Source organism: Prionailurus bengalensis, chromosome E4 (assembly GCF_016509475.1).
Source record: "Prionailurus bengalensis isolate Pbe53 chromosome E4, Fcat_Pben_1.1_paternal_pri, whole genome shotgun sequence".
Classification (NCBI taxonomy): domain Eukaryota; kingdom Metazoa; phylum Chordata; class Mammalia; order Carnivora; family Felidae; genus Prionailurus; species Prionailurus bengalensis.
In genome coordinates, this window is record NC_057360.1 from 16234019 (window position 1) to 16252778 (window position 18760).

Sequence of the window (18760 nt, forward strand, 5' to 3'; positions counted from 1 at the left end):
TTTGGGTCAGAATAATTTTTAGGTAGAATAATTTTTGTTGACCTATCTTCAAGTTCACTTAGCTTTTCTTTATTCATCTCTAAGTCCATCCAGTGAATTTTTTTTAAAGGTGTGTGTGTGTGCGCATGCGCACATGCACATGAGAGAAAGAGAGCGCCCAAGTTGCCTCCACACTGTCATCGTGGAGCCCGATGTGGAGCTCAATCTCATGAACAGGAGATCATGACCTAAGCTGAGATCAAGAGTTGGATGCTCAACTGAGTGAGCCACCCAGGTGCCCCTAATTCCATCCAATTAATTGTTATGTTTGTATTCTAAAGTGTTCATTTGGATCTTTTTTATATTTTCATTTTCTCTCCTGAAATTTATTCTACTTTTACTCATTGCAAGTATAGTTTTCTTTACGTCACTGAGCATAGTTTTCATAGCTGCTTCATAGCCCTTGTCTGATAATTTCAACATTTGGGTCATTTTAAGGTTGGGTTTTGTTGATTGTTTTTTCTTTTACAAATGGGTTACAGTTTCCTGGTACTTGTTTGTTAGATAATTTTGGAATTGTGTCCTGGAAATTGTGGGTATTATGAGAGTATTGACTTTTTGTTTAGCAAGTGTTTAACTTGATTTTATTCAAATTTTAAGCTCTGTCTTGCCTGTGGTGGTTAACGGCCCAGTTCTCTGCTCAGTCCATTTATCTTGAGCCTGCCAGCTTGTAGTCTTCCGCATGTATGCTTGGTTTGGGAGTTACCCAGAAACTTGGGAGATGTTATACACAGAATTTAGGATTCTTATTTTCTGGCCCTTTCTTTTCCATTATTTCCTTACTCTGTGGCAACTGTGATTACTCTGGGCTTTGACCCTGGCTTCTCAGTCAGGAAGGATAGTATGCCTTCTATTGGAACTTCAGCCGTCTTGCATCACATTGTGACTTTGGCCTGCCCTCAGGCCAAAGCTGCAAAAAAGGCATACTTAATGTCAGATATGCCCATTTTTCAAGTTTGGATTATCTCTCCAAAGTCTTCCTGCTTTTTTTCTCTCTCCAGAGCCCTCAGTGAATTGTTTCACTTTTTTATATTTAGTCTAGAGGTTATAGTTGGTCTGTTAGGGCTTAAGCTGTCATACTAAAAGCACAGCTTTTTGCATGTATCAAGCTTTTAGTACTTTTGAGGGGAAGCAAGAATGATTTATCTGAGGCTTATTAGCATACTCTTCTGAGAAAGTAGAAATCTCATAATGCTTTTGGTGATATAAAATAGCTAATCTTTATGAGTATTTATTATTGAATGTATGAACTCATTTAATTATTGTTACTTGTTTATATTATTTTATAATTACTTAAGTGTTATTATTGAAGCATAACGATTTTATATAACTTGCCCAAAATGGTAGTAATCAATAGAGTTGTCTGGTTTAAGAGCATATTCTTTGGGTTGATTTTTGTAAAAAAAAAAAAAAAAAAAGAATTATCTGTGGTTTCTTCCAGTTTGGAGACTGATTGTAAACGTAACAAAGCAAGAATATTTTCTCTGCCCTTTGGGGGAGAATTGTCTTGTGTCTGGGTTCCCTGTGCCTGATTAATAAGGATCATCAAGATTTAAGTAATTTCTTTTAATGTTTGAACAACTTACAAATGTTTTAAGAATAGAAAACAGAATTTATAATCATTCGTATTTCATAGCTGACTTAGTCCTTTTGGTCTCTTATAACAAGATACCGTAAAGTGGGTTGCTTACAAACAACAGAAATTTATTTCTTACAGTTCTGGAGGCTGGGAAGTCCAGATCATGATACAGTAGATTCAATGTCTGGTGAAGGCCTACTTCCTTGTGTATAGAGGGTGCCTCCTGGCTTTGTCCTCATATGGTGGAAGAGGCAAGGCAGCTTTCTCGAACCACACTTATAAGGGCACTAATCACTTCCCAGACACTCCACTTCCTAACACCATCATCTTGGGTGCTAGAATTTCAACATATGGTAGGACACAAATAATCAGTTTATAGAAATACCCCTTCTTAGTTACAGTATTTTTTCTATATTTTTTTCTAACTTTGTCCTTATGAAAGCCTTTACAACACCAAAGCCAGTGATAATCCCTTCTCCTTTATTGATATGGAAATAGAAGCCCAAGAGAAGTTACATGAAATAGTTTTATATTGTTCAGGTATCCATTTTTTCTTTGAAGTTTTATTGGTAAAAATAGTGACATTGTTAGCATACTTTATAATTTTTCCCCCAAAATTTCTCATAAATGTTGCCTTATTTAATGGTCCAATTAACCATCTGGGATAAGCAAGACAATTGGTGTATTGCTCTTTTTTTTCTGATGAGAAATCCAAAGGTACAAGAATTTATATGAGATACATAAGTGTAATTATAACATATGAAGCTGTAACCTGCATCACTAAAACTAATTCTGTGTCCATTGTTCTGTATTAAACTATCTTATTTGGCTTCCAGGTAACTCTGACAATATAGAATATAAACTCATCTCACCAACATTTTCCCATGGTATCTTTAGACTGTGACGTTATAGGAAGCACTTAACACTTCATTGAATCAACAGATAATGAACAAAAATAAACCTTTTGACAATATCTCCACATGTCTTTTGGGCTTTTTTCTTCTTTATTCTCTTCTGAAAATTGTACTGTGAGTAAAACTGCTTTTTCTCTGTCTCAAAATGAACTGCATAGTATTTTCCAAAGTGGCATGTACCTATACTTTGATTTATGAATCAATACAAAAATTTAAAAGACTTCGGGGCCAAAAGGCTTACTTAAATATGCTTTGGGATGAAAATGCATTATAAATATTTACATCGGATAATTTTCCTGTATAATCCTTTTGGAGGTCTTTTGAAGGTTTCTTTTTTTTGTTTGCTTCTTTCCTTCTACGTTCCTTTCTTCCCTCCCTCCCTCCTTCTCTGTCCCTCCTTCCTTCCTCTTCTTTCCATCCTTCCTCTAGTATAGAGTACTGTTCTGTACAAGTCTTACCCTATCTTCTGCCAAGCCTTCAAATCTAATTTTGGAACAACTTCTCTAGGTAATTGAAGTACAGAAGGTATGAGTGTTCACTTTACTTGTGATTTATATATGACATCTGTTTGAAACTAAACTTTCTCTCTTTTCAGAATCAGAAAAAAATATATTTATTTTGGGATATGTAGGCCAAAGGCAAATGATCTGAGAAGTAAGCACCCTTGTTCCTAAAGGAGAGTCACTTCAGTTTATATAAAAAAAGATATATTTGACCGAAACCAAAGGACCTCAGAAAGAAAGCATAGTATACAGTAGGCTGTCAAGAAAAAATTTACTGAACGATGAGTGAAGGAAATGTGTGTCTATGTTTTTATGCTTTACCTTCATGCCCTTAGGATTAGTAGAGACAATGGCTTGTAGTTTAGCTTCTGCTACTTTTCCATTCTCCACCTGGCATTTAAAATTAGTAAAATGCAGGGGTGCCTGGGTGGGTCAGTCGGTTAAGCGTCTGACTTCGGCTCAGGTCATGATCTCACAGATCGTAGGTTCGAGCCCTGCAGTGGCTCTGTGCTGATGGCTCAGATCCTGCACCTTGCTTAGGATTCTGTCTCCCTCCCTTGCTCGTGCTGTCTCTTTCTCTCAAAAATAAATAAACATTTTTTAAGAGTCTCTTATGCTTTGGCTCTCTCTCCCACTCTAACCTCTTTTTTTTTTTTCTTTTTTTTTCCTTCCCCTCCTCCATGGTTTTCTGTTAAGTTTCTCAGGATCCACATAAGAGTGAAAACATATGGGACAAACTGAGAGTTGATGAGGGGTGGGAGGGAGGAGAGGGTAGGTGATGGGCATTGAAGAGGGCATCTTTTGGGATGAGCACTGGGTGTTGTATGGAAACTAATTTGACAATAAATTTCATATAATAAAAAAATAAACATTAACAAATAAAATCAGTAAAATGAAGATTATCCTTCATTCCTTGCCTCGAGTCCATGACACTTCTGTATTTCTTTCATTATTAAATGCTTTTTAATAATTTTAAAAATACACATGTTCATTTCTAGAAACATTTTATCATGTGCGTCTCAGACTTTAATGTATGGCATCTCAGCCACATTTTAAGTACATATACAATAACCGTATTTTAAGTCAAAATTGGGTAGCAGTTGTTTTGCTTCCTGTACAGGAAACAGAAAGGTGCTGGAAAAAACTGCCAGGTATTTTAAACTTTTATGTTCAATGCAGTAATCTCCTTGAAATCATACTTTCTGAAATGTCTTTTTGTTACTATGAAATAAAAACATGAATAAATTCTGGCCTTTAATGCATTTCATTGATGTGTAGAGAGCATCATTTACAGCACACCTTTATGTTCCAGTTGTACTCATCATTAACACTTGATTGGCTTTATTGTTAACAGAATACACCATTGGAACGCAAGTTTTTGTGGAGTTAAAGTAAGCCAATAGGATTATCATTTAAAATTTAGAAAATAATGGTTAAACCGTCCTTGTTGGTCAGTGCAAGCAAATAGTAGAGAGCTTTCTGCTTCTTGTTGGCTGCTGTTTTAGTTGGTAAGGAGCACTGTTAACACTGAATATTATTTGAGATATGTACATCATCATCCACAGCATTGGCGATCTATTTGTCGTGCTGAGTTTCTTCATTAGAATTTGTTACAGCATTTGATGTAAATAGAATTTGACCTTTAAAACCAACAAATATTGTAGCAAAAATTAAAAATTTTTTTAATGTTTGTTTATTTTGAGGGAGAGTATGAGCAGGGGGGAGAGGGAGAGAGAGAGAGAGAGGGAGAGAGAGAGAGAGGGAGGGAGGGAGGGAGAGAGAGAGAGAGAGAGAGAGAGAGAGAGAGAGAGAATTCCAAGCAGTCTCCACACTGCCAGAGCAGAGCCTGACATGGGGCTCAAATGCACAAACTATGAGATCATGACCTGAGTTGAAGCTTAACTGACTGAGTCAACCAGGCAATCCTGTAGTATGTTATTTTTTATCAGTAGTTTTCTTTTATGTCTACAGTTTTTGTGTCCCAACTCACATTAATAATACTATTAATAGGCACCCTTGTGAATGTAAAAATTTCAGGATTCTCAAGAACTTTTAAAAAGCATCATGCCGTAATTTCATGCCTCATTTGGTAAGCATTGCATTTTATAATTGAAAGAGATAAGGCGTTTGGGACTGGAAGAATTCAAGTGACGTTCCCTCATCCAATGAATAGTGGACTAGAACTTTATTCTCTTGTTTCCAGTAGCGTTTGGCTGAGACATGAAGAGTATTTCCAATAATTTTATTCAGAATCCCCTACCAACGTGGATTCTTATGAAAATTCCCCAAAATATAGGAACAAATTAGACATAATATTTTTTATTCTAATAGATTAAAAAACTGAATAATCAAAACAAAACAAAAACACCTCAGTCTGATTGTTCTGTTTGTCTTTTAGTAATGATAGGGTTTAGACCAGTGTTTTCTGCAAATACAGTACATCCTCATTCAATAATTCACATTTTTCTCTTGATTCATGTTGGTTAAACCCATTAATGCAAAGTTAAAATTTACAAATATAATGACATTCCAGTAATGTTGGATAAAGATTCTTTTTGCAATTTTCCAGAACTTTTCTAATACCCATTTTGTGCACAAAAACCTTAATTGTAATAGTGCCATGCATCTATTTTATTAGGAATCTCAGAAAAGTATAATTAAGTTCCATCTGCTTTAAGGGAAGAAACTTTATTGGTGAAATAACATTATCAAAATTATCATTGGTCGACTGGCAGAATTTTACTGTATGTTACAATTAGCCATCATCATTTTCAATGAAGTTCTGTATGAAACACTTCCTATTTAATACCTTTGCTCTTGAACAACACCAGTAATTTCTTTTCCCTTGGGGCATACAGCTGTCTCCAGCCTACTCAGAGCCATGTCAGGGCATAAAATCATCTTGACAGAAAGCTTTAAATTATAAATAGTCCCATAATGACATTCAGCTTGGGCGGTACATTTATAAAAGAAGTTATTAAAGAAAATGTCATTCCAACCCATTACTATAACTGGAATCCTTCACATTTCTGCAGTCTTCTTTTGATGCTCAGATAATATTTGCATACGCAAGCATTTAAACGGGGCCATCGAATTTACAAGTATAAAGACATACTAAGGATATTGGATAAATGGCTTCCTAAAATGTTCTGAAACTTTTCTATCACAAATACATCTTCATATTTGCCTTCTCCCTGTGAAGACTCGGGAGGGACTGGAGTATTAAGCATCCAAGATCTTGATGTTATTCAAAAGCCATGGCACTGCCAAATTATGGAAAGAGCCTAAATGTCCCATCAACTGATGAATGGATAAAGAAATTGTGGTTTATATACACAATGGAATACTACGTGGCAATGAGAAAAAATGAAATATGGCCTTTTGTAGCAACGTGGATGGAACTGGAGAGTGTGATGCTAAGTGAAATAAGCCATACAGAGAAAGACAGATACCATATGGTTTCACTCTTATGTGGATCCTGAGAAACTGAACAGAAACCCATGGGGGAGGGGAAGGAAAAAAAAAAAAGAGGTTAGAGTGGGAGAGAGCCAACGCCTAAGAGACTGTTAAAAACTGAGAACAAACTGAGGGTTGATGGGGGGTAGGAGGGAGGTGAGGGTGGGTGATGGGTATTGAGTAGGGCACCTTTTGGGATGAGCACTGGGTGTTGTATGGAAACCAATTTGACAATAAATTTCATATATTAAAAAAAATAAATAAAAGCCATAGCACTGGAAATACTTCCTATATGATAAAAGAAGAGAATCAGAGGTTGATTTATCTCATTGTTACCTTATAAGCAACTTAAGAATATTAGATATTGAATAGAATTCTGTGAGCACTTTTTTCCTAGAGTAAATGCTGATTACAAATTATTTGGTGTTAGTGTTCTGAGTTTTAAATACCCAATTAATTCTAGCATCTTACTGGCACATTTAAATTCTGTGAGAATCTACTTTTAACCCAAGGTGTATTTTTTCTGTGAACAACAGTATAGTTTCCTAGAAAAGCTTACCTTTTATTTATTTTTTTAAAAAAAATTTTAATGTTTATTTTTGAGAGAGAGAGCATGCACCAGTATGAGAGACCGAGGGGCAGAGAGAGGAGGAGACACAGAATCTGAAGCAGGCTCCAGGCTCTGAGCTATCAGCAGAGAGCCCTACGTGAGGCTTGAAGTCATAGAGTACAAGATCATGACCTGAGCCAAAGTCAGAGACTTAACTGACTGAGCCACCCAGGCGCCCCAAAGCTTACCTTTTAAATGCCTGTAGTTCTCTACATCATCTATTTTATACTGTTGTGTACCAGGTTACTGAAGCACCTGAAAGCGGGGCTAAGAGACTGAATTGAAAAAGCAGTGAATGGTGACATTTGTAAATAAAAGTCCATGTTGCTGAGCTTACTTACCATGCTTTAGTGTGTGTTATGACTGAATTATTTAGCCATAGATTATTGCTGGCTTTGGAGAGAGATGCCAATGTTAGATTAACAGGAACATTTAATCTCTGTGGATGTGTGTATATATGTGTGTGTATAGGCATTTGTACGCATTCATTTAAAGCCCTATCCCCCTACTCAACATTGTAAACGGTGTTGCATGGTGTTGCCTAGTGGGCCCCCAAAATCCGCTAAACTGCTGATTCCCACTTCAGTCTTCTAATTCAAGTTTTTAATCACATTTTCTTCTTTGATTCCAAATCCTTTTCAATAGAGACATTTTCTTACCAGGCTTCTGCCAGTTTAGCAACATTTATTCCTCTTTTAGGCATGTCTTGAAAACAGCATAATAGGTTTATTCTTTCCGTTCTCAATTTCTGTCTCTTAAAAGTGATTTCTGTCAAAGGCTCAGTGTTCTGAGTTGTTCCCTATGCTACCTAATCACTCTAGCCACTTAGCTTTGAAACTGCCTGGTGAAAAATAAAGTTGTACTGGCAGATGTAGGTCAATTCGTTTGATTTCTCATTTTCTTCATTCCCCCATAACATGACCCAGGGATGATGAGAAAGTATAATATTTTTAGCTTTCTTTTGAAAAGCTTTATATTCTGAGTGAATTTAAGCCACACTGATTTCTGTTATTTTAGGAGAATCCAGCTGTTTATTTTAGATTAGTCTCTAGCTTTATGAAATAACCTTTTGTGTTGATGTTTAGCAGGAGAGGAACACATATCAGTCAATTTGATTTATTTGGCATATATTATTAGCCTCTGTCATGTGTCAGCCACTGTGCTTACCACTGAGGATAGCTGTAATGAAAGATATTTTCAAATTTTCAGATATTTTCAGAGGAGCTCATAACCTAGTAAAGAAGATATACTCAGACCTTTGTTCGTTGGCGAATTAAATTGCTAAGTAAATTATTTTAGGCCCTTGCAACAGACTTTTAATGATCTTGTGGTTAATACATTTCTGGACTTAGGGTTGGAAGGTTTTCATTTCATTTATTTCTGTTGACTTTCCCTCTTCCATCGTAGTTCTAATGTGATCTGGAGCAAGTCACGCAATATGTTTATAATGTCAGTAATATGTGTTTATAAAGCATTTTGAGATCTTTGGGGAGAAAAGTGCTGGGTCAATAGAAATGTTATCCTTTCAGCAAACATGCACTGGATATCAGTGATGGAAGCATTGTGTGTTGGGCTCCATGAGCAACTCAGAGATAAATGAGATGATTGTCTTGGTCTAGGAGCTGACAGTGCAACGTATAGAGTGGTAATGGGGTGTGGAGGAAATTTGTGGAGGAGGGGGTAATATGACGTTTCTTTAGTGCTTTCATGTAAAAGCAAATGCATGTTTAAATGAGCATTTTATGGTAATTATATTCTCTCATATAAATCTTTTTCCATCTGTTCATATGATTTGTAATTAGATATTTTCCATAAGCTTAGTGGGCATTCTAGACTCAAAAATTGTTCATTTCTTATTAACCTAGTTAAATTGTTTTCTTTAGCTTTACTTCTTTTTGACTAGTATTGCTGGAGTACTTCATCATTATTATTAAAAGACATCTTTTGGGGTGCCTTGGTGGCTCAGTCAGTTAAGTGTCCAGCTCTTGATTTTGGCTTGAGTCATGATCTCATGGTTGTGAGATTGACCCCATGTTGGCTCTGTGCTGGGCATGGGGCCTGTTTGGAATTCTTTCTCTTCTTCTGACCCTCCCCCATATTTGTGCTTGTGTGTGCACATGAGCACTCTCTCTCAGGGGGAAAAAAAAAGACATCTTTTGAATATCAACTATATGTGTCAGGGTTTTCAACTTTGAATAATATGCCACGCCATTTCATGGTGAAGAGAAGTTCTTAACAATCCCCTACCACCAGTGTTGACTATAAATATATTTTAATGTTACCTAAATATATGGTGATATAAAATTAAATATAAACTCTATATACTTTTAGTTCTCATGATCATAATATAATGGAAGCAATAAAAATATACATTTATGTATTAATACCAAAATAGTATGGTATTAATTTAATGCAATGGGTTAGGTTATTTTCCTGAGAGTAAATTGCTGTTCACAGTATGAATGTGATCCTGATAGCTACGATATAGTGTTTTTTTTTTTGTTTTGTCTTGTTTTTTTTTTTGTTTTGTTTTGAGCTTGGCATAATTATGTGGCCATGTGCTTTCAGATGACTTCGTTTTCTCAGCATACTTTCCAACCCACTTGGAGAACTTATTTGTATGGTGTGATGTTGGGTCATGTGACCTTCACTTGGTGCATTATTTACATATGGAGCCTCTATATGTGCTATTTTCTTAGCTTGCAACAAATTAAGAACTAGTTGACTCCAACACAATGGTTAATGCTTCAATAAATGTTGGCACCAATATTGCATAATAATACTTTGTTATGAGATAGCAGTCAGATTATCAGAATCTACTTTTTTGTTTTTGAGAGAGAGGGAGAGAACACGCATGCATCCATGAGTGGGGGAGGGGCAGAGAGAGAGGGAGACAGAAGATCTGAAGCAGGCTCTTTGCTGACAGCAGAGAGCCAGATGTGGGGCTTGAACTCATGAACCATGAGGTCAGGACCTGAGCTGGTCAGATGCTCAACTGACTGAGCCACCTAGGCAGCTCCAGAATCTAGTTCTAGCAAAGTTTTTAGATTTTTGTAGAAATAAAATTGAAAATTTAAAAATATTAAGAGTATTCATGGACCACTAAGGATATTTTCTCAAAGGTTCCTTGGACTCCAGTTTGAGAAATATTACAAAATGTAGAGTATATACAGACACACAGACACTGTATATATGTGGCATAAACAAGTAGAAATTCAACAACTGTTATAAAATTAATCGTGCAGGCACTACATGGGTATAAATTACTACAGTGCTAAATATAATGATCAAATTAACTACTGAATGATTTTATTTTGGAGGTACAGTCTAAGAACTTAATACAACTATGTGAAATTAAATTCCTTTTCTGTTTTTGAGTGCTTGTATTCCTTTTTTGATAAAAAAAATTAGGAAAAACAAGATTTTGCACAAATTAAGAATAAAGCAAAGCATTGCAGATAATTTATCTAAAGGACAATACCAGTTATTCATTTTAAGAAAAGGCAACATAACTATAATGGGCTCAGGATCAAAATAGTAGTGGTTATCACTAGTCATCTTCTTTACTAGGTTAAGGCAGGCACGGAAGAGATTGTGGTTTTGTAAGCATCCTCTTTCTGCAGAGGTAGCAAACTCTACAGTGTATGTAACAGGAGGCTTTCCATATCAACAATACTACAGGTCTCCCTTTCTATGTCTAAGGGAAATAAGGCCCATTTTCCCACAGAGCCCAGTCTGAGCTTCTCAGGCTGTCTTTACTAGCTCATAGGATAAACCACAGCTAGTTTAAAAATAAGCCAGTTGTTTAAAAAAAAAAAAGCCAGTTGTTTTTAGCGGGGAAATATATTGAAACGGAGATGGATGAAGAAGAGTACAAAGAAGACAGAGGGGGTGTGGAGAAACATACATAGGGGTCTGTTCCCAGTCCGTTCTCTTCGGTGTATAAAGACTGGAGAAATGTGCTATGTTAGCACTATTTGTTACTACATTTGTTACCTGAATCTTGGTCATTAGTTATTAGAAAGGAGCAAGGAAAACTATGGAAGTAAGCACCTAATCTTGATTTTATAATAGAAAGCATGTAAATCTAAAATTTTAATTTCTTAATCTGGCTGTTTCTGGGAGAACAATCAATTTATGTTACTTCCTGGTTTAAATCCTTCAAAGACTTTGCCATTGCTTATAGGACATTCATGAATTTTCTCCTGATAATCTTATTATATCCCTTCATTGCACTTTACATCCCAGTGATGTTGACCTATTTTAGTTCGTTCTCTACTAGACTGTGACTTCTATGAGAAAAACTTCCCCAAACTTCACACAATATGTAGCATGCAGTAGCCCTTCAGTAAAATTGTAATTTAATTGAACTCTAATTGGATGAATCTGGGCAAAGCACTTTGGCATTGAGTAGATCTTTTTGACCTTCAGTGTATTCTAGAGCAGGAGAGTGAAGATTAGAGATAAGAAGTATGTTAGAAGACCAGAAAATCCAGATTTTGCATGAACTCTGAATAGTTGAGTTCAGTCAACATGCATTTATTGAGTAACCAACATTTCCTGCTACTGATGGAGGTTGATAACTTGTATGATTATCAGAGCCACATTGTTGAATATGTATAGAATGGTGAGGGGTATGAGGAATATTAAAAAATATTTAAAGTGTTAGGCTGAAGTTTTTGTTTTTTTTTTTGTTTGTTTTTTAATTTGGACTTTAGAGACAACTTGTAAAGATAAGAGCATGAGTATTTCAAGTTTTCTTTTGAAAACTGAGTCATAGATGTTGCATTTCAAGCCAAGTAAAGGTTTGATTATTTTACACTTCATGGCTTTTTAAAATTCTAGTTGCTATAACAACTTTGATATTTCTTTATTATTTTTAGCACTTCAGTTGCCATAACAATAAGATATCTTTAAAAAATAGCAATTTTCTTTTATAAGGGAAAAATCTCTTTCAATTAAAAATGATTTTGAATCCACATTTCTTTCCTATAATGTGAACCTGTTATTTAAAATGTAACTGTACTATTCTGTTTTCTTATAATTTTGACAGACTTTTGCAGGAGATGTTTTAAGGTTCAACTTTCCCCTCCATGTTTTTATTACTGTGCAAAAATTAAAGGGAGGTGGCTATGTTGAACCTTTCCTGTGACATACTATTAATATTTGATGGGATTGCATTGATATGAAAATCTTATTAAACAATTTAATTTCCAGATTTGTTTCATAAAGAGAAGAACATGGAAGATGTAAGAAAGCTGGGAATTTCCTTTTCTCTTGTGTTATTTTTAAGTGTATTTATCATGTCTGTTGCTATACTAAAACAGCTACCACTTTACTTATTTAGAAATAACTGACAGCTCAGGCCTGAGCTATGGCATTTTATTCATAGAATAGTACTTCTGCTTACTCTTTGAGAAAAAATTCTCATAAGCCTTATTTCTGATAGTTAAACCTTTAGAAAATTAAGGGTAGCAAATTAGAAGAGGAAAGAGGAGTATGCTATATTTGCTATGCAAATAGATTCGGAAAATATGGAAGCTCCATTCTTTTCTAGGTGTCTGGTTACTTATAGAAATCAAACAAATCTGTCTGTCTGCTTCTCTGTAAACATAAAACCTATGTATCTATATCTGTGTATATACATGTATGCGGAATCTAGTAGCTACAAAGGTGTGATGGTGATGATAAGGCAATTTTAAGACTGTTCTCATCAATGTTAAGAATGATGATCCCAGCCTACCAGGCAAAATTTAATTATGTTCAGAATTCTGAGTTTAAGAAGGCAGAGGAGATGTATATGAGGCATCTTATAAAGATTTAAATGTAAAATTTGATGGAGTGAAACAAAATTTTAAAAATTTAAAAAGAGAAAGACCTGCATTATCTGGAAATTGCAGCATCCACGTAATTGAGGTTTTTATGGACTAAACTTTGGTGATTTTTACATTATGGTGTTGTAATCATATAAATTTCCTAAGATGCGTGGTCATGTTCAGATAATGCATTTATATTAAAAATGTACTTTTTAAAGGGAATTGTTGAGGGAGATGGCAATTCAGTAGAAAGTAGAAGTGTTATTAATTTCCTATTCTCAGGTTATTTGTGGGTATAGTTTCTTAAGGAGAAATGATTAAACAGAAAGTCTGTTGATAGTGAAGAATATGCTTACCTTTACTATCTGAGCTTTGAATGAGCTGCTGTGTGCTTTTTTATGGTTTATCTTTAAATTTCTAGTTTTCGTAACCAACTTTAAGGGGTAGGTGTTAGCTCCATTTTACAGATGGAAGCTGAGACACGTGGGAAGAATGACATACCCACGGCGTCATAGTTAATGAGTGCTGCAGCCAGCTTGCCACCCCACGTCTGGCGCATTCTAAAGCCTATACTGTCTTCTTTAAGTCATAATCTTTCCTAGTCTTCAAGTATGATAAATGTTTACTAAAGATAATAGCCGAAGCTAAGGAAAATGAAAAGAAAGATCATACTGTGCATGGTTTTACTTGCTTACTTACTTACGTAGTTATTTTTACTCTGCATACTATTTTTGACTGATTAATTTGGTTTTAATTACATCTTTTATTTGAGGGTTCCCCCTACTAAGAATTAAACATACAGGTAGAGGCGCCTGAGTGGCTCAGTCAATTAAGTGTCCTACTTCAGCTCAGGTCATGATCTCGCGGTTTGTGGGTTTGAGCCCCGTGTCCAGCTCTGAGCTGACAGCTTGGAGCCTGGAGCCTGCTTCCGATTCTGTGTCTCCCTTTCTCTCTGCCCCTCCCCAACTTGTGTGTGCATGTTCTCTCTCTCTCTGTCTCAAAAAAAATAAACATTAAGAAAAAATAAATGTACATATATATTAGTATTTTCTTTCTTCCTTTTCCTTTGTGACTGGTTACAGATAATGAAATTTCTTAAAGTTTTTGCTTTCTTGGCCAGTTGTCTTAGATCCCGCCTAGCTGGGGCAGTCCCAGAGTGTTGTATAACTGGCATTTAATACGAAGCCTTTTCTCACTCAGTGTCTCACTTGCATCTGGGCTGTTGTGTCTGTGAGTACAAACACTGAACCATGAGTCAGGTATCCTGATTGAGAGAGTGTGAAAGTAGGCACAGGATAGATTTACTTATTCTATCTGTTCTTTTAGACATTTCAGTAGCTCTCTTTCTTGCTTTGGAGGATTCTGGTATTTTTCACTCAAGTAGTTTAGGGATCTAATTTGGTGGTTTTACATTTAAGAAATGGAATGCTTGAAACATGTAAGTGCAATCATAGCTTTATCCTTCTTTTTGGCCATAAGTTACATGTATGTGAAATAACAGATCTTAAATGTCACATTTTGATGAGTTTTGATATGTATAAATGCATGTTACCCATGGCTATCGAGATACACCATGTTTCCAATCATCTCTAAAAGTTTCCTTATACTTCTTGTTGGTCAACACACATCCACATCCACACCTGATTTCTTTCATCAAAAATTAGTTCCATGTATTTCAGAACTTCACTGTATGGACATATTACAGTTTGTTTATTGGTTTCTATGTTGATGGATATATGGATGGTTTTCAGTTTTGGGCTATTAAAATTAAAGTTGTGGGGCACCTGGGTGGCTCAGTCGGTTAAGCGTCTGACTCCAGCTCAGATCATGATCTCGCTGTTCACAGTTTGAGCCCCACGTTGGGCTCTGTGCTGACAGCCCAGAGCCTGGAGCCTGCTTCGGATTCTGTCTCCCTCTCTCTCTGTCCCTCTCCTGCTCATGCTCATGCTCTGTCTCTCAAAGATATATAAATATTAAAAAATTTAAAAAAAAAAGACATTCATTATAAAAATAGAACTGCCCTAGGACCCAGCAATCACATTACTGAGTATTTATCTAAAGTATACAAAAACACTAATTTGAAGAGATATGTGCACCTGTATATATGTAGCAGCATTATTTACAGTAGCCAAATTATGGAAGCAGCCCAAGTGGCCATCAAGTGATTAATGGATAAAGAAGAGGTGGTGTGTGTACACACACACACACAGAGGAATACTATTCATCCATAAAAAATAATGAAATCTTGCAGTGACATGTATGGAGCTTAGAGAGTATAATGCTAAGCAAAATAAGTCAGTTGGAGAAAGACACATACCATATTTCACCCATATGTGGAATTTAAGAAACAAAACAAGCAAAGGGAAAAGAGAGAGAAGTGCCAAGAAACAGACTTTTTTTTTTAAATATGAAATTTATTGTCAAATTGGTTTCCATACAACACCCAGTGCTCATCCCAACAGGTGCCCTCCTCTATACCCATCACCCGCCCTCCCCTCCCTCCCACCCCCCATCAACCCTCAGTTTGTTCTCAGTTTTTAAGAGTCTTATGCTTTGGCTCTCTTCCACTCTAACCTCCTTTTTTTTTTTTTCCTTCCCCTCCCCCATGGGTTTCTGTTCAGTTTCTCAGGATCCACATAAGAGTGAAACCATATGGTATCTGTCTTTCTCTGTATGGCTTATTTCACTTAGCATCACACTCTCTAGTTCCATCCACATTGCTACAAAGGGCCATATTTCATTCTTTCTCATTGCCACGTAATATTCCATTGTGTATATAAACCACAATTTCTTTATCCATTCATCAGTTGATGGACATTTAGACTTTTAACTATAGGGAACAAATTGGCAGGCGATAGGGGAAATAGGTGATGGGGATTAAGGAGTTCACTTGCTGTGATGATCACTGGGGGCTATATGGAAGTATTGAATCACTATGTTGTACACCTGAGACTAATATAACACTGTAAAAAAAGTAAAAAGTTGGGCCATTTTACACTAATACTTAAAAAATTTATAAGAGTTTGACTTATGCATTCTTACCGATATTTAGTATTTGCAGTGTTTTTTTTTTTTTTTAATTTTTTTTTCCAACGTTTTTATTTATTTTTGGGACAGAGAGAGACAGAGCATGAACGGGGGAGGGGCAGAGAGAGAGGGAGACACAGAATCGGAAACAGGCTCCAGGCTCTGAGCCATCAGCTCAGAGCCCGACGCGGGGCTCGAACTCACGAACCGTGAGATCGTGACCCGGCTGAAGTCGGATGCCTAACCGACTGCGCCACCCAGGCGCCCCACAGTGTTTTAATTTTAGTCATTCTGGTGAGTATGTAGTGATATCTCACTGTGATTTTACTTTGCCTTTTCTTGATGACTATTGATGCTGAATACTGATGGCCATTTCTTCCTTTGTGAAGTACCTATGATGGCATTTCCCCATTTTTAATTGGGTTATTTGTATTTTTACTAACAAAGTGTAGGAGTCCTCTTATATATTTTGGATACAGACTTTTTGTTAGATATATGTTTTGCTAGTGTTTTCTACTAGTCTTTTGACTTACTGATTTTTTTTTTAATTTTTTTTTCAACGTTTATTTATTTTTGGGAAGAGAGAGACAGAGCATGAACGGGCGAGGAGCAGAGAGAGAGGGAGACACAGAATAGGAAACAGGCTCCAGGCTCTGAGCCATCAGCCCAGAGCCCGACGCGGGGCTCGAACTCACGGACCGCGAGATCGTGACCTGGCTGAAGTTGGACGCTTAACCGACTGCGCCACCCAGGCGCCCCGACTTACTGATTTTTTTAATGCTATCCTCTGAAAAGCAGAATTTTGTTTTTAGTATAATTCATTACATTTTACCTTTATAGTTATTTTCTGCATTTTAAGAAACCTTTGTCTACTTACATGTCATGAAGATATTCTCCTTCTAGGATGTTTCCTTCTAGAAACTATATATTTATAGTTTTAATCTTTATGTTTAGATCTGATTATCTCAAATATATTTTTGCGCGTGGTATGAGGAAGGAGTCTAAGTTCATTTTTCTCATTATCCAAATTTTTCTAGTAACATTTACTGAAAAGATATTCTTTTCCTTTTGACTTGTTTTAAAGTCTGTTAAGATTCAGTTGGTAAGTGTGAGTTTATTTTTGGACTGTATTCTTTTTAGTGATTTATTTGTTTATCCTTGTGCCAGTCTTCCAACTTTTAAAAGATCCTTTCACAAGATTGTTTTAGCTACGCTACGTCCTTTTTTATTTACATAAAAATTGTAGAATCACTTAGAATCAACAAATAGCAATATATCCATAGATTAATTTGAGAAAAGCTAACATTCTTATTAATAGTGTTGAGTCTTCTAATCCATAAAGGTAGTATATCTTTCCATTTACTTATGACCTTTTAATTTTGTAGTTTTCAGGGTAGAAGTCTTACACATCTTTTGTTTTAAATTTATCCATATTTTCTGTTTTTGGGGGCTGTTGTAAATGGTTTGTTGTTTTAAAATTTCATTTACTGTGGTTTGTCGCAAGTATCCAGAAATTCAATGATTTTTGTATATTGCCCTTGTATTTGGACAAGATTTACTCATTACTTCTAATAGTCTTTGGGATAGATTTTTGAAGTGTTTCTTATGTGTGTAGTTATGTCTTCTTGTATGGCTTAGCTATTTTTTTTTCTTGCCTGTTACTGACAGGGACCTCCAGTATAAAGTGAATGGAAGTGGTGAGAGCAGACATCTTTGCCTTGTTTTCTATCTTAAGAAGAAAGCTTTTACTCCTTCACCATTAAATATCACTCTAGCTATAGGATTTATCAGATTGAGGAAGTTTTCTTCTGTAATATACTCACTTAATAGCTGTGAAATATTTGTGATTGTTAATAACTTGTCTCCTAATGAAATAAAGCTAATAATATAAAGTCACTTTCTGTCCTTGAGAGATCACTAAATCAGTGGATTGTAACATATGCTACTTTTTTTTTTTTTTTTTACATTTAGACCAAATTGCTTTGATAGAACATTTAACATATATTGGTACTGCATTTTGCAGCATTTGCTAGATAGGATTTTTCAAAGCACTAGTTAAATATTCATATTGAATTGGGTTTAGGGAGAAGTATAGATAAATAATATTGCCCTTAATTTGAATTTATTAGGCTAATTCTTCTTCTGAAATTTGGTTATATGTTTTATAGCTTTCTTGTGAAGCTTGTATGTCATTCAAGGGGGATTATAAGGAACTTTGTGTATTCTGAGGTTCACAGAAACTGGTTATTAGTGTTTCTTGTCTTGCAGACTTTTGAGCTATTTTTATGTTCTTTACATTAAAGCTTATTAAACACGTACTTGTTTAGCTCCAATTTTATGCTCAAAAGTGTAAAGTAGGTACTTAAGATATAATGCAAACAAAACAGGTATTGCTCCCTTCATGGGGCTTGCAGTCTAGTCAGAAAGACAAAATTGAATGAAATAGATCATTATAAATTATGATAGGTATAGAATCTGGTCTAATCTGGGAATTCAAGGAAGGTATCTGTGAGGAAGTGGTATTTGAATTAAATCTGAAGGTTATTTCTGTGTTAACTAAAAGAAGTGTGATGGCATACTAAGCAGCGGGTGCAAATGTCCTGAGGCAGTAGACAACATAGCAAATACATGTAGTACAGGGGGATGGTTAGAATAGGAGGAGGTAGAACCAGGTTAGCTAATCCTAAACAACATAGAAGTAAGATTGAATTGGTATGTGGAGAACAGATTTTATAGGACTTACTGGGACTTTATCCTAAGGGCAGTGTGAAACCACTGAAGTATTTTAAAAGGGGAGTGATATCATCTGGCTTGCA

The 18760-nt window shown here is 35.7% G+C and overlaps 1 protein-coding gene across 8 annotated transcripts in view; it reads left to right on the top strand.

Annotated features, from left to right (window-relative positions):
- Positions 1-18760, top strand: part of RABGAP1L (RAB GTPase activating protein 1 like) — a 758000-nt gene that overhangs the window by 247731 nt on the left and 491509 nt on the right. The gene's annotated exons all lie outside the window — the stretch shown is intronic.